This window comes from Lissotriton vulgaris, chromosome 2_1, assembly GCF_964263255.1.
Source record: "Lissotriton vulgaris chromosome 2_1, aLisVul1.2, whole genome shotgun sequence".
Classification (NCBI taxonomy): Eukaryota; Metazoa; Chordata; class Amphibia; order Caudata; family Salamandridae; genus Lissotriton; species Lissotriton vulgaris.
In genome coordinates this window covers 1,461,103,162-1,461,118,704 of record NC_141687.1, presented here as the reverse complement: position 1 = coordinate 1,461,118,704, position 15,543 = coordinate 1,461,103,162, and the positions used below count along the sequence as shown (strand labels likewise).

At 42.8% G+C, this 15,543-nt stretch overlaps 1 pseudogene; it reads left to right on the top strand.

The window, feature by feature from the left end:
• Positions 1 to 6,973: 6,973 nt before the first annotated feature.
• LOC147732757 (large ribosomal subunit protein uL14 pseudogene) lies at positions 6,974 to 8,119 on the top strand (annotated as a pseudogene).
• The last annotated feature ends 7,424 nt before the right edge of the window (positions 8,120 to 15,543 follow it).

The following is a 15,543-nucleotide window of genomic DNA, read 5'->3' as shown; positions in this document are numbered from 1 at the left end:
AATTATACAATCCTGTGTGGTCGTGTACTTTGCTGCCATGTAGCCAACCTTCCAGAGCCTTAGTAGCACAATCTACAAAATCAGTCCAGTCCTGAGTATGTGTCTTCTGGGTATCTCTGAACCTTAACCTGCACTGTTCAGTGGTTAGGCCAAACCCATCAATTAGAGCACTCTTCAGGACAGTGTAATTTTTAGCATTCTCAGGTCTAACTGTGAGGAGCTTATCCCTCCCTTTCTCAGAAAAGGAGTACCATAAGATTGCTGCCCACTGGTCTTGGGGAACCTGCTGTACCATGCAGGCTCTCTCCAGAGCAGTCATCAATTTGTGGATGTCATCCCCTTCCATGTGGGGGGCACCATCTTTGTCAGGTTTCTAGTATCATAGGACCTGTCTTTCTCTCTAGGAATAATGTTGCTGCCACCAGTGGAATCTAATCCACTCAATTTTTGTTCTCTTGCTAAAGCAAGTTTAGCTTGGGCCAAGGCTACCTCTTCCCTCTCTATCTGGAGTTGGACAGCCCTCATTCTGGCCATATGCTCTTTTCTCTTGGAGGGGAAGTCATTCCCCTTTGAGATTCTCTTGAGGCACTAGAAATGTGGGAATCCCTTCAGGGAGATCTCACTCTTCTATTGCCTGGAACTATTCTGTTATGTACTCTGGGGAGGTGCTGGCCCTCTTCATTTCCATGTAGGAACAAGTTGGCTTAGCTAAGCCTCCCAACTCGTACCTGGGTAACCCCTTGATCATGATCTGACTCTTTGTCTTCTGATTCAGGGTCCACCACCACATCTTCTACATCTGGGGGGTGTTCTCAGTCTCTGGGGGATTCACTCCATCTCCTGACCCTGAGGGAACTACCTTAGCTTTCTCAAGATCATCCTTCTCCAGGATGACTATCAGGATGGGAATGGTAGGGTTGTGACCCTTTTTCAGCCCCCTTGAAGTACACAAGGTACTCAAGTCCTTATGGCTGAGTTTGTCATAGCGGGAAGGTGCCTCGGTAACCAACACAGGCAGAGCATTGGAAGGCTCACCTGTGCCAGACATGACTGCTAGTGAGGTGTAAGTAGTGCACTTACCTACACTAAGTGTTTTCCTACTGTACCTTGCTAGTGAGTTGTAGGCAGGGTGTGCTAAGCCCTTTGATCTACAACTACTAAGTTCAGTAGAACTTAAATATGTAAGCTTTGTTTATATGTACTTAAGTACTTAATGTGATCTTTCATTTTGATAAAAAGATTGCAATGGTAAAACAACAGCAAGCTCAAATCCCAAACGCTGCCCACCAATGTGAGAAATTGGCCTGATATATGATGTCTCCAATTCTGGGGGCACCTTGTATCAGTCCAAACAATCCCTTATGGTGATGGTTGTAAGTCAACCTTATAGACAAGCTATCCTAAGGGTAGCATGGACTAAGCAGCCTTAAAGGCTTAACTCAAGAGGGCATGTGAAGCCAGCTGTTTTACCAATCACAATCCTGTAATATCAAATGAAAGGACACCACACAAGTTATATATTATAAAAATATATGTATTTATTCTCAGAATAATCCTCTATACTCATTATGAGTCTAGAAGCACAAGCGTTTAAACAAAAGCACAGCAAAACATATGAAAGTTGCACAATTATGGATGAGGACCAGGGGCCACTCAAACCATATACTAAAAGAGTGGTATAAGTATCACTAATCGAACAGTGGTAAGGCCTGAGGCCTTGGGAATCGCTGGGGCTACTCGGGACTAGCAGTGGTGAAGTCGGGAAAAGCCTGCGGGACTCGGGTGCAGCGCTTAAAGCACACGAATGCACAAATGCAAAGTCAATGGTGCATAAAAGTTACAAAGTTACTTTTTTAGGAACATTCCGACTGGACTAGAATTACCAAACTTTAGACTTAGACACTAGAGGTGTATACCAATGCAGGAGCACCGGCTTTCGTCACGCAGTCTGATGGTGCCTAGAGATGAAGATGCTGCAGGCGTCCAGAAAAGAAGTGTCCGGTTGGATCCAAGGGTGGATCGAAGATGTAGAGTACCTGAAAGCAGAGGGGACAGAGTCTGGGTCACTCAGCAGTGACCAAAGTGGAACCAGGAAGAAACCAGGCAATGTCGGGCGCAATCAGGTGGTTGCCTTGAAGCTTGTCTCTGCTGCCACGTGGACTCTGGGGCACTGAGGATGTCCAGGAGTGGATCACCAGCTGTCCCACAAAGGCTCTCGCTGTCGGCGGTGTCGGCTTCTGGATCGGAGCAAACGTTGGCAAGCGCAACCCACGCAGGATTCGAAGATCGCTTCTTACTCAGACCAACAAGGTCAGAGCGGGTGCTCCTTTTCAGGGGAGCGAGGGCCAGTCCAGAGCAACCGGACTGGCAGAGCAAATTCAAAGGTTCGTCGGTACTGGGGCCACTAGCCAACGGGCAAGCAACCGAACCAATGCGTCAAGCAGGAAAATGCAGAAGGGCCCCACGCAGCACTCGGAGAGTGTGGAGGGGTGAGCTTTGGTGCAAAAGCTGCTCGGGCTGGGGCTTCTCAAACCCCAATGCACAACGTTGAGGGAGCCTTGGGAGCTGCAGGGTCATCACTTTGTGGTTTTTCCAAGATGGGCGGCCCCACACTTCAGGTCGCCTCCACGGGTCTCAGATTCGCTGGGACTGTGGATCGGGCTGTTGGAAGGTGGCAAAGCTGGGTCTTGTTGATCTCTGTTGCTCGAGTTCTGGCGGGAACTGCAACAAAGCAAACGGTGAGGCGCTGGATGGTGCCTGTTTGCACTGGGTGGTCACTCCTTTACCACAAGGGAGATTCTTCAGTCTTCCAGGTCGAGTGGGATGCCGAAGGGTCCCGAGTTCTGTATCAAAGTTTCAGTCAGGATAATCTGATGTGTGCTGGCACTTCTCCCACCTTTATTCCACATCTGTGGGCTGGATTACCTGCTAGGTCTCTCCTATGGGTGGTACCAGGGAAGGGGGTGGTTACACTCCTTTCCCTTTGTCCAGTTTCGCGCCAGGACTGGGGCTGGTGTGCCCCAGAACCGGTTTGACTGGATTAAGCAAGGGGAAGCCTTGTGCTCCCCACGCAGTGTCTAGTTTCTTTCAGCCCTCCCTGCTCCAATCCACTATCTCCTGTCTGGGGTGGTGTAGCACCTCCCCGCGACAGGAAACCCTTTGTCCAGGCCTCCGCTGCCAAGTTTCAGTCAGCAGCAGGAGGTCAGACTTGTGTCGGGCAGCAGCATCCATTTTGTGATGCTGAGGCTCTGGTTAGGATTAACCGCGTTTCAGTAAAGTAACATGTCTTCTCCCTCTAGAAGGGTGGAATGCTACCCCCGTCGCCAGGACTGGCGAGGGGGTAGTATTCGTAATCGTATGACACCTTACACGACATGTTTTGATAAAGCCAAACCAAAGTTAGCACATAACCGCGAGGATTATAATGCACTTAAGAGTATATGGTATGGAAATATCCCGGAACAGCTAAGGGAGTTGGTCCCGACAGCTGCAGACAGGCTCAGCTCATACTAGAGCACCATCTCACATAAAACCAAGCACTCTGCCTCCAGGATTGTTAAGGCCTGCCATAGGAGTGACTTATAGGTATATATGTGTCCAGATATAAGTTAGCAAGGGGTGTTTACACCACCTTGCCCCAGCTGAGTGATCAACCAGTTGTGCCAATTTAAGTACCAGCCAGGGGTGGCAAAATATATGCTGCCGCTCCTGGTAGGCCTTGGATGCACCTATGCCCTGGGCACCTATAGTGCACTGTATAGGGGCTGACAAGGTGTCCAGTACCAAATTGGTTATGCACCTAGGGTGCATGGAGTCCATTTTACATAGAGAGCAGATAGCCTGGGACCCTGATTAGCAGGATCCCAGGCCAACTAAGTTGAAAACCAGCTAAACACTAGGCAAACAATCTGGAGTAACCATAGTCAGGCATCCACCCTCCTACAGTCGCATAGGCTTTGATGTACCGGGCACAGTAGCTAGCCATGCCTAGGAATGATCTAATGTCACTGACGTCTTGAGGTTGTGGCGTATCAGATAGCGGAAAGACTTTTTCACGATCTGGTCTCATGCCGACTTTGGAGATCATGTGACCGTAGAATTTTAGAGTTGACTTGTGGAACTCACATTTATCTCGGTTAAGTGTGAGGTTGGCATTGAGAAGGGCATGACATACGCGATCAAGTGCTTTGTCATGATCGTTGCGGGTTTCACCGAACACTAGGATGTCATTGCTGAAATTAAATGAGTTCTGAATGTGCTAGATTACGCGCCGTACTGCCGTTTGAAAGATCTCTGCTGCCAAAGAGATTCCGAAATTGAGGCGCTTGTGTCTGAAGATTCCTTGGTGTGGGATGAACATGGTGATGTACCTCGACTTCTCGTGAAGTTCGAGCTGGTGGTACCCCTTGTTGAGATCCAATTTTTAGAAGACAGTTGCTCCATTGAGGCGAGAGATCATGTCACTAATGTGGGGTCCTGGATGCCGCTCCCACTCAATGGCTGTGTTCGGGGCTCGCATGTCCACACACAAGCACACTTTATTTTCTTGTCCTCGTTTGGACACGACTACTACCGGCGACACCCACGGAGTAGGTCCAGTTGAGCTTTCTATGATGTCTGCCCTCAGCAGGTCTTGGAGCTCATCATCCACTGCTTGTTGAAGGTGGAACAGTACTTTCCTATGGTGCTTGGACACATGTGCCACCTGTTCGTTAATGTGCAATCAGACTTTGAAAATGTGAAGTGGTGTGGCTCACTGGTTAGGTGAAGTGGTGTGGCTCACTGGTTAGAGGCGGCAGACCCGTAAGCAGAGGACGGCCCGGGACCAGGGTTCAATTCCCGACGCGGCAGGGTCGTGGACCAGGGTCAGCGGGCTTGATAATTCTCACCTCGGTGCCTACTCCAGTCAGGGACCACACTCGGCAACTCTGGGCATTAGCTTGCCTCATCTTCACATTGGCCCCCCCAGACCGCCGGGGATGCTTGGTCGCACCTTAGAGATACCCATTAGGGACCATCTCTCAGGGTGAGCCAGGACGGGTTCCCCAGCGGTCGAAGCGCGGAGATACTCCTCCGGGAGTCGATTCTAGCGCTATATAAACCCACAATTAAATTAAAATTAAATTAAATGAGCTCCTTTTCCTAGGCCGGAAAATAGCTTTGTAAACTTGCTGATGATGTCAGGCGAATCGTCGACTTTGCATAGAATCTCTACTTGCTTCAGACGTTTGGCCGTTGGGAGGCTAAGAAGGCAGTCCGCTGCTCCAGGGTCTTCTATCACATGGATTTGCGCATGGACTCTCCTGTCTTTGTAGGTCAGAGACGTACGAAATTGTCCCGAACATGGCAGCGGTTCTTTGGACATCCACATGTAGACACGCAGTGTGGCTGGTTCTAACTTAGGCTTCGGGTTCATCGTTTTTAACTCAGTCGTGCATATGTAGTTGAACAACGCTCCAGTGTCTAAGACGTACTTCGCATTGTGATTTCCCAATTGAATGTGTAATCGTGGGTACTTCTTTAGTCAGTTGGGGTCCGCTACCATGCATACGTACTCATCACTGTCTTTTGATGTCTTTATCTTGTAAACGAATATAGTAACTACAAATACCTTGTACATTGCACTTTATCAATCTACAGAACCTTGAGCAGGGAGTAAATCTAAGAATTTATCAAAAGCCTCTATAACTTGGACTACTCCCATTTTAAAAACGTAGACACCATGTATGTAGTTTTTATTAAAGTTTTTCTGACTTACTGACAAGAGAGTGAGGGCGGACGATTCACTTTTTTGTTGATTGTCGGGATCGATATGAACCTTGTGACCAGGTGCTGGATCTCGTTGACTTCGTTGAGCGTTCTCTTCTCCCTTGCACTGCCCTCACGTGGCGGTGCAATCCTGTGCTTCTCTTGGTTGGCCCGAATTCCTTGAGATGGGTTTGACTCGCTGCTTCAAAAGTGGTTGTCTTCCCCCGCATCGATGGCACTGTTGTCCGATGGCCAGACAGGGGCCCGTGTGGGGGTAGTCCTGGCCGCATCAATAGCATTGCAGCGGTTGTTTCCGATTGTTACTACTCTTGTTTCTGCTGCGGGACGAATTTGTCCGGTTTCCGATGATCCAGTTGGTGTCTTGAATCTATTTGAGACTGTATTCGGAAGGCTTGTTCACATTTCTCCCTCTTGCTAGCTTCCATCTTTTTCGCATGCTCTTCCGCTTCGTCATTTATTTGTGTGTACTCCTCGATGTCGTAGAGGGAGTAGTGCTTGTTCAGCAAACGGCAGTGCAGTGATTCAGACTGGCACCCTCAATGATTCTTAACCGCAGCGCATCTTTAGTGTTGAAATTGTCAAATTCACAGTAGCGGGCCAGGCGCTTGAGGCGAGAGATGAAGTCACCCATGGATTCATCTTGTTCTTGAGACGCGAGGTTGAAGTTGTAGCGTTCATAGTCCAGGTTTCGCTTGTGAAGAAACTTTTTGTTTAATGCTTCTCTCACATCTGTGTATGACGCAGCATTAGCCGGTGGTAGTTCTGTAATCATTTGTCAGACATATTTGCCCACCAAATTTCACAAAGTGATGAGTTGTTGGTCGGGATCGCTGACTTGGGAACCCTTCATAAAGTCTTCAAAGTCTTCTATCCACCTTTGCCATTTTAGGATCCATGCTGTTTCCAGAGATCAGCATCAGGGGTTCAGGCGGGCACAGGAAGGATACCCCCATCAGTATTGGTCCAGGTTGGACAGTTCGCGCCGCGCCGGGCCAGGTAGTGCATTTTGTGAGGAGTCAGGTCGTGTAGACATGATGAGGCAAGGCTGACCTCAGTCTCCACTCCAGTAACTTGCAGCAGCGCCTGCAGGGGTTTCAAATTGTGTTTTGGGCAGGCATCGACAGGCTTTTCCTCTTTTGCCTGACTCTAAGATGACCGCCAGACTAGTGATCAGGCCCTCTGATATGGTGTGCCTGACTTCAAAATGGCTGCAGAGTGCGACCTCTGCACACCAGCCTCGATAATGAAACAAGTGAGGCTCACCCCAGCTCCAGCTCCAGAATGCCCTCCAAAGTTACACTGCTGGCAGTCTTGGCAGTCAATTCCTCATTGCAGGGGAAGCCGCCGCTCGCGTTCCATCAATGGTGAAATGCTTGGTTTATAGCAGGCACTGCAGTGCGTTGTCGGCGTATGCTGAGTATGCAAATTAGAGGGTGGTGTCTCCGCATCCCACCCTCGTCGCCAGATTTCGAGTCCTTCATATGAAATAAGGTTCAGACACCAACACGTCTATATTCCTGGCTTGCAGATTCCTATTTCCTCTTACGTTCCCTGCTCCTCCCCTTCCGGCCATGCCTGACCCTGACGTTACAGGCGGGTCAGGCACAGCAAATACCAGGAGCAATACTGCACATATGTGGTAAAAATAAATACAAATAATGATATTGAAAGCCCCGCCTTGCGTACAGTAAATAACTATCTGGAGAAATGGCCTAGCCAGATTCACTACGTAAAGTATGTTGTAGATAAAAAGAATAGTGGGTTGAACCCGAGGGGGATAGTAATGGAGGAAACAGAAAATGTAGTTTTTCTTCTGTTTTTTTTCGTTTGGAGAAGCCAGGTGACACCTGGGAGTGGTTGAAAGCAACTTAAAGTTGTTAGGACTGGGACAAGAAAAAAAAGGGATTTTTTTCACATTGCAATATATCTAAGAGAGAACAAAGTGGTATTTTGGGTGTGAGATTTCCCACTTCACTTGGGCTCCCTGTGGCTCAACTGTGCAGATAACACAGGCGCCAAGAACCTGCGAATCGTCTCTGTTCAAGGAATAAAATAAAAAGCCGCCTGAACATACTGCTATCTGCGGGTGTTGATGGCATGGTGATTGCCTCAATGAATGACGGAAAACCTGAACCCAGAAAAAGGTGCATCCATCGCATTGCAGTGGTGATGGTGAGTAACATAGGAGAAAGAAAAAGGCTCTGCTGTCACGGGCCATGTTACAAAAGAATGTGCAGGTCTCTGACTGATGATCACCTCCAACGCTGGCAACATTGAATCAAACGCTTCCCTCCTTGTTGTAAAAACAAAAATAATAAAATGTAGCTGCACCAAAATAAAGGAGGGGTGAGGTCATATTACATTTCCCATATTTATGAGGCTGTGGCTAATGTGCAGATAGTTCATCACCAGGTAAAAGAGGTCACTCTTTGTGCAAAAATGTTCTTAACATCATGAGACTCCATTTGTGAGAGTAACTGTGCACTGCGCACCCTGTGCAACCCTACGGAGTTGATGCACCTTGGTAGGGGTCAGGGGGACGGACTACCCCACAGAGTAGAAATGTTTTTTTAAATCCGACCTGCAAACAACTTTATATTTTTTTACAGTATGATAATGGGATCATTGCGATATTTCTTCACTGAAGAGTTTGTTTCTTTAACAAAGGCAAGTGATTTATGTTTCGTTAATGAAGTTGGAACTTTTAATAATACAATCAATGCTCAGTTGATAAGTCTCTATAGGAACACCTACATTCATTAGGGTTGCTGAAATTATGTCAGAGGTAGCCAAAAATATTCTTTTAATTTTTTTCTTTCATTGAAATTGTATTTGTACAAAAATAGTTTGAAGACGTCATTGCCTGATATCCTATCTGTACATATATTGGTCAGTTTGAACAGTCCACTTTTACTGTGTGGTTGCAATGACATTCAAAGCGATTTATCAAAATGTGATAATAATGCACTACTGAGTTTCTAAACTTAGTAAATCAGAGGTGTTACCAGCTCCAGCCACAAAATGGGTACCAGTAGTCTCCAAAAGCTGATTAACACCCTATTCTCCCATTGGAGTTTTGAGATATGATCTTTTTAGTCACCTTCTCCTTCTTAAATATCACCTAAAAGGGAGGGTAGGCCGTTGCTTTGCAGATTTCAGAGCTACATTTTGTAGCCATTTACCACCAACTTTAAGAATCATAAGTCTTTCTTGGACTTTTTGAAAGAACTCAAAATCTGACACTTTACAGTATCTTATCTCATGTAATCTACTAGGTTTAAGCTTATAAAGTCTAGAAACCCAATCCCATGGGTATTAGTTATGCTTTATAAAGTATTGTTATGTTATATTTACATATATTATATCACGGATGTATGACGTTACCACGCATACTTTTACCACGCATACCATTACAACGCAACTTTTACAACGCAGGATCCATTACAACGAATACCTTTACAACTCATGACATTACATAGCAGATACTATTACAACGCAAGCCATTACAAAGTAAGTATAGGTAAGTATATATATTTTTTTTAAAGTAATTAAATATTATTTACTTAATTAATATTACAATAACTTAAATTAATTTATTTAATTTATTTAAAGTACTATTTTTAAAACTAAACCCTTAAAATACCCCTGTACCCCAAAACCCAAACCTAGCCCTGAACCCTAAAAATACCCCTGTACCCCATAACCCAAACCTAGCCCTAAACCCTAAAAATACCCCTCTACCCCAAAACTCAAACCTAGCCCTGAACCTTAAAAATACCCCTGTACCCCATAACCCAAACCTAGCCCTGAACCCTAAAAATACCCCTATACCTCAAAACCCAAACCTAGCCCTGAACCCTAAAAATACCCCTGTACCCCAAAACCCAAACCTAGCCCAAAACCCTAAAAATACCCCTATACCCCAAAACCCATACCTATCCCTAAACCCTAATTTCTTTAATGTATTTGTAATATTTATTAAATAAATTTAATTTCTTTTAAATTAAATAAATGTTTAAAAAAAGAAACATCTTCCCTATACTTACGTTGTAATGGCATGCGTTGTAATAGCATCTGCGATGTAATGTCATGCGTTGTAAAAACATGCGTTGTAAATACACTTGCGTTGTAAAAGTTTTGTTGTAATGGTAGTGCGTGGTAAAAGATGCGTGGTAACGGTTGTATACCTTATATCACACATCTTAATAGAACTGGGTTCACACACCAAAGCTGGATAGATGGCTAGTGTCCTGATTTAATGTATGTCAGAACCTTACCATGTAAATGCTGATAATACATGGTGGGTGTTTACCACGTAGGGTACATACTTCCTATTCTTAATTTTGGAGGCAAAAATGGAAAATTAAATACAGAATTTGTGTTTACTGAATCAAGTTTGTCATGGGGAAACTGTAGGGATGCAGTGTTTGCTGCAAAACCCAGATTTCCCATCATAGCATCAATTCCCAAATATCAGAATTTTCCTCCAAACTTAAAACTGATGCCTAAATCAGCAAGGGATTTCAATGTATGGGCTCAAGATCTCATCATGATAACTGAGGCATCCTGCTGGCTTTAACTATTGCTGAATTACCCTTTATGTTTAAGGGACTTTGTATGCCATTTAAAGAACATATTATGTTTATAGATCTAGGCCCAGATGTAGGTAAATCTGATTTACCGACTCTAGAATACCAAATTTTACCGATTCGGTATTCTAGATTCGGTAAATCAGATGTAGGTAAAAATTCGGTAATGTTTACCGAATCTGTATGATTCGGTAATTACTGAATCGGTATTTACCGATTCGTTAATTGCCATTGAATCCTATGGGCCTACAGGCCATAGGAATCAATGTCAATTACCAAATCGGTAAATACCGGTTCGGTAAAATTACCGATTTTGCAAGGGTGACAGGATGTCACTTTGACACCCTGTTGCACCCCTAATTTTGGCTTGTGTGCCATGTGACACACATACATGCCCTTAGGACATGTATGTGTGCCACATGGCACAGGTGTACATGCACAGATGTGCATGTACACAGGTATTCGTTATTTACCTTGCAATAGAATTACATGGTAAATATCAAATCGGTAATGGCCTGTGGCACTGTTTTCAGTGCCACCTACATCTGAATTTACCGATTCGGTATATTTACCGATTCGGTATTTTACAGAATCAGTAAATTTACTGAATCGGTAAATTTACAGATTCTGTATATTTGAAGGCCCCTACATCTCCATTTGCAAATACCAGTCGGTAACGGTCGAAATCGCCTGTTACCGACCGGTATTCGCCGACCTACATCTGGCCCCTAGTCTCAAATAGACTACACAAATGTTACAATCCTCTGTAAAACGCTAAGCTGCTCCACGGTGCTAGGTTCATCATATCATAAGTAACTAAAATAAAAATAAAATAATGTTTTCTGTCTGTGTTTTTTGCTGCTTATTTCAACTTCTGACCAGACAGACTAGCTGAGTGGGTTAAGGGCCAAGTCATCAGCTCCAGAAATATATTTAATGAAAGTCACATTTAAAAGATTTCTGCCATCTTAAGCTTTTTATCCATAGAAGGTTGGTACTTTGAATAATGAAGAGCTGAGTAATACATGGCTATTTGTAGTAGTTTGGAATTTTGCCTCTCTTTCTTAATATGTAGAAGTTTCTTCCCAAAATGAGGCTATGACATGTCTTTGCAGATTTGTCAAATACTGGCATTAAAAATGTCACTGGTCTTCATTTGCCCTTCTCCTTCTACTCTCCATCCTGTTTGATGCTGGCCACAGGTTTGGCACTGGAGAACATAACATTGAAACAGATTGAGAACTAAGGGAAGCAAGATCGTTGCATACCTTAAAGAAGAGAGCGAAGCACTATGGAGTCTAAAATAGAATCAATAATTAACAAATAATGCCTGCTGACAAAGCGTGAGCGTTAATTATTTAAGACATCAACATATAAGACAAGGAGATCACGCAACAGGTATCTGATACCAAATATTATACTCTCCCTTAATGGATCTACAAAAAAAAATCAGGACCCTGACAGACGGGCACGATATCATTAGGAAAGAAGAGTATGGTTATCTCAAAATACCTTGTCTATATCGGTTACGCTAAAATCCACAAACATCAATGAATCCACTATATATCGGATTATTTTCAATATCAACCTCTTATTTTTCATGTTTTAATATCACATTTCATTTTTTAATATTACATCTCTTTTTATGCATGCACTCCACTCCCGTTTCTATAGAGTAAAAGTAGAAGCATTCAACTCCTATCTGATTTTTAGTTACATCCCGACATCATGTGCTCCCTAGCATACCCATCATTATGGGTATGAGAACCAGTAAATGGTTCCTTTTACCGGCAGCCTTCTTGGACGATCGGCTTCCTAGTCTTTCACAGACAGGAGGACGCCAACCTCCTCCCGGCAGCTCTTCCAGCATTTACAGTGCTCAGTGCCAATCCGTCAGCAACTTTGGAGTTGCAGATGGTCCCTATGCGATCCAGCAAGGGAGTAGCCTTGGAATAGTGAGTACGGCATAGCCGCTTTTCAATACCAGACTTGCCTCTCACAAGCAGTCTCTACAATAATATGCATATGATGATCCTTTGCTTCTTACGCGAATTCTCCACAGAGTGTGACTAAAGTCATCTTGTCTCCCCGTTTTTGGAGTCATGATGCCAGATTTAGGCATTCTATGTCTACTTTTAATTTACTTTTTATGTTTATGTTCTGCAGTGACAGTCCTTTGTCTTCTACATATTTCTTGCTTTTATTGGCAAAATGTTGATGGGTTTGTAAAAATTCAAGCATTTATGCAGTAATGAAATAGAAACTCAACCTAAAAATTGTTCTATATATATGTCAAGAAAAGTATTTATACAGCTATAAGTATTTCTTCTGTGTCTATTACTACACATGATGCACTGTCACTTTAAATTAGGTAATGTTTTATGCACAGTCAGGTGACCAAGGCCGCTTGGAAGTCCGAAACGTGTCCAGACGATTTGTGAGAGTGAATAAAATAATGCAGCACAAAAGCTTGGTCTGCGCCCGTTTTAAGCGAGTTGATATTACGATTTAGTGCTCATATATATATATTCACTGAAAAAAACATAGGTTTCACACCAGTTATAGTTAGCTGGAAATGTTACTGACATAAAACCATTGAAATTCCCACGTTATAGTTAGTTGGTCTCACTATAACTTGCGCGCCTGCAATGCACTGCTGATGACGTCACATATTACATCACTCATGACATGGTCAGTGACATCACTCATGACATCACTGATGACACCATCCAGTGAATGTGTGTCTTTCTGAAATATCAATATGTTTTATATATGCATTTGTAAAGGTCGATGGACGAATAAATGTTTAAATAAGTGTGTAAATGGATGTTTATTTTTAATAAAATATTGATTGGTTAACTGGCTTATAAAGTGTATCTTAGTGAATACATATATTAGCGAGTAATTTAAAAAGAATTTAAATATATGTATCAGTGTTTCACTTTGTGTATAAGTGGCTGCATGGGTTGGTGACTGACTCACTGTTTGTATCTGTTTTTAAGACAGCATATGTGCAGGACTGTATGGGTGGATGAGTGTGAATATGTGTGTGTTAGTGAGTGAATGCCTGCCTCACTAGTGTCTTTATGAGTAACTACATATGTTTTAATCAATATATGTGAGTACTGATGTATATAAGTGAGTATATGTGAGAGTGAGAGATTGAAAGAGTCCCTGTTTAAATAAGTATGTGTTTCTATAAGTGATTGTTTAAGAGAGTAAGTATGTGTAAGTTTCCTTAAAAGTAATGTACTAGTGTGTGTATAGCTGTATATGCAAATAAATGGATGTTCAATAGTTTATTTGCATGTGTGAGTATGTGTGTGAGTAACTTTTGGATGACTGTCGGTGTGTAACAGGATGTATATGTGTATCTCTACATATGATGAGTGAGTATATGTATGAGTGACTATATAGAACTGTTGCTGAATGAGAGGATGTGTATATAGATGGTGGAATTACTGAATTGGTTGTTGTAACTGGTATGGGTATCTCAATTTTTTTGAAAATGTTAGTTTCTATTTTTGAATTGCGATTCTCCTATTAACATGACCAGAGAATCTGGATTTCATTAAAGACACGGAGGCTAACATTATGCATACAACTTTTAATGCTGAACCAACAATAGCATGAATCACTAGGCAATCAGCCTCTTTTAAATGTGGTGACAGTGAGAAAGGAAATGTCCAAACAACTCCAATGAAACATCAAACTTGAAGAAGGATGACGGAAGAATACACCATCCACGATTGATTCACCAGATGTGGAATCAAGAAGACAAAATCAAGAAAGGTTATCTGCAAAACAAAGAAAGGTTGTTAATAAACTCAAATAAAAATATTAAGGATTTGAATAATAAACAATCAGCTAAATAATAGTCCTGAAAAGGAAAAGAAAGTAAACAGTCCTGCAAAGGAAAAGAATGTAAGCTTGTAAGTAAAATATTCAAATAAGAATATCATATCATAAACATCAACCTGTACCGTAATATATCATATAATCAACCACCCAGGGAAAGGGTGGGAGGGATAATGTTAGCCTCCGTGTCTTTAATGAAATCCAGATTCTCTGGTCATGTTAATAGGAGAATCGCAATTTCATTACAAGACCGGAGGCTACCATTATGCATGTTGGTAGCCATGTAAAACAACATCAGACATGTGAGATACAGGTTTTCAATAATGATGAGCAAAGGTTCTAGAATTAGACCAATCACCAGCCTTTAGAATATCATCTAACTTACCACCTGACCAGAATGACTTACTGGCCATTGCGCCTCTAATAGAATGTGATTTAAAAATATCCAGATTGATTCCAGCAAGCTTCATGTTTGTCTTAACCCATCTAGCAATAGAGGAAGAAGAAATTCCTTTGTGGGGTTTAACAAAAGAGATGAGTATTTGAGATACATTCAAAGGACGAAGAGAGTTCATTCTAACATCGTATTCTTTCATACATTGAACAACACAGGGTTTAGTGCATCTATCAAAACGAGGATAGAAAATAGAATCTGACATAGTTTTAGGTCTTCTATGTATTTCAAAATTAACCCCAAACATATCATACGATGTACAAGAAATACCAAGAGCTTTAACATCAGAAACTCTTCTGCATGAAATTAAGCAAAGAAGAGTAGCTAATTTGATAGAAAGATTCTTCCTGCTGAGAAGAGAATTAATTGGCCAAGAACAGAAAAGGTTGAGAATTAAATTAACATCCCAAAGAGATTGATATCTAGGTTGAGGAGGTCTTCTAAGTCTGATACTCTTAAGTATTCTACAAATAATAGGATATTTACCTACCGTTTTATTGTTAATTAGAGAATGTCCAGCAGAAATAGCAGATCTAAAACAATTGAGAGATCTGTAACTTAAACCTCTGTCGAATTGTTCTCCCAAAAAATTAACTATATTAACAATAGGTGCCTCCACGGGATCCAAGTCCCTTTCCAAGCACCAATGTGACCAGACTTTCCAAATGTTGCTGTACCGGTAATATGTCCCAGGGGCCCACGACTCTCCAAGGAGAGTTGAAGCTGTTGACAAAAGTCTTGCGAGATCGTTAGATCTCCTGACACATTCCAAGCAAGAAGGTTCAAATTCCATGTCTGAACAAGAGGGTGAATTTGACCGTCTGCGTCTGTGAGAAGATCTTTCAGAGGAGGAATTAGGAAGGGAAAATCGTA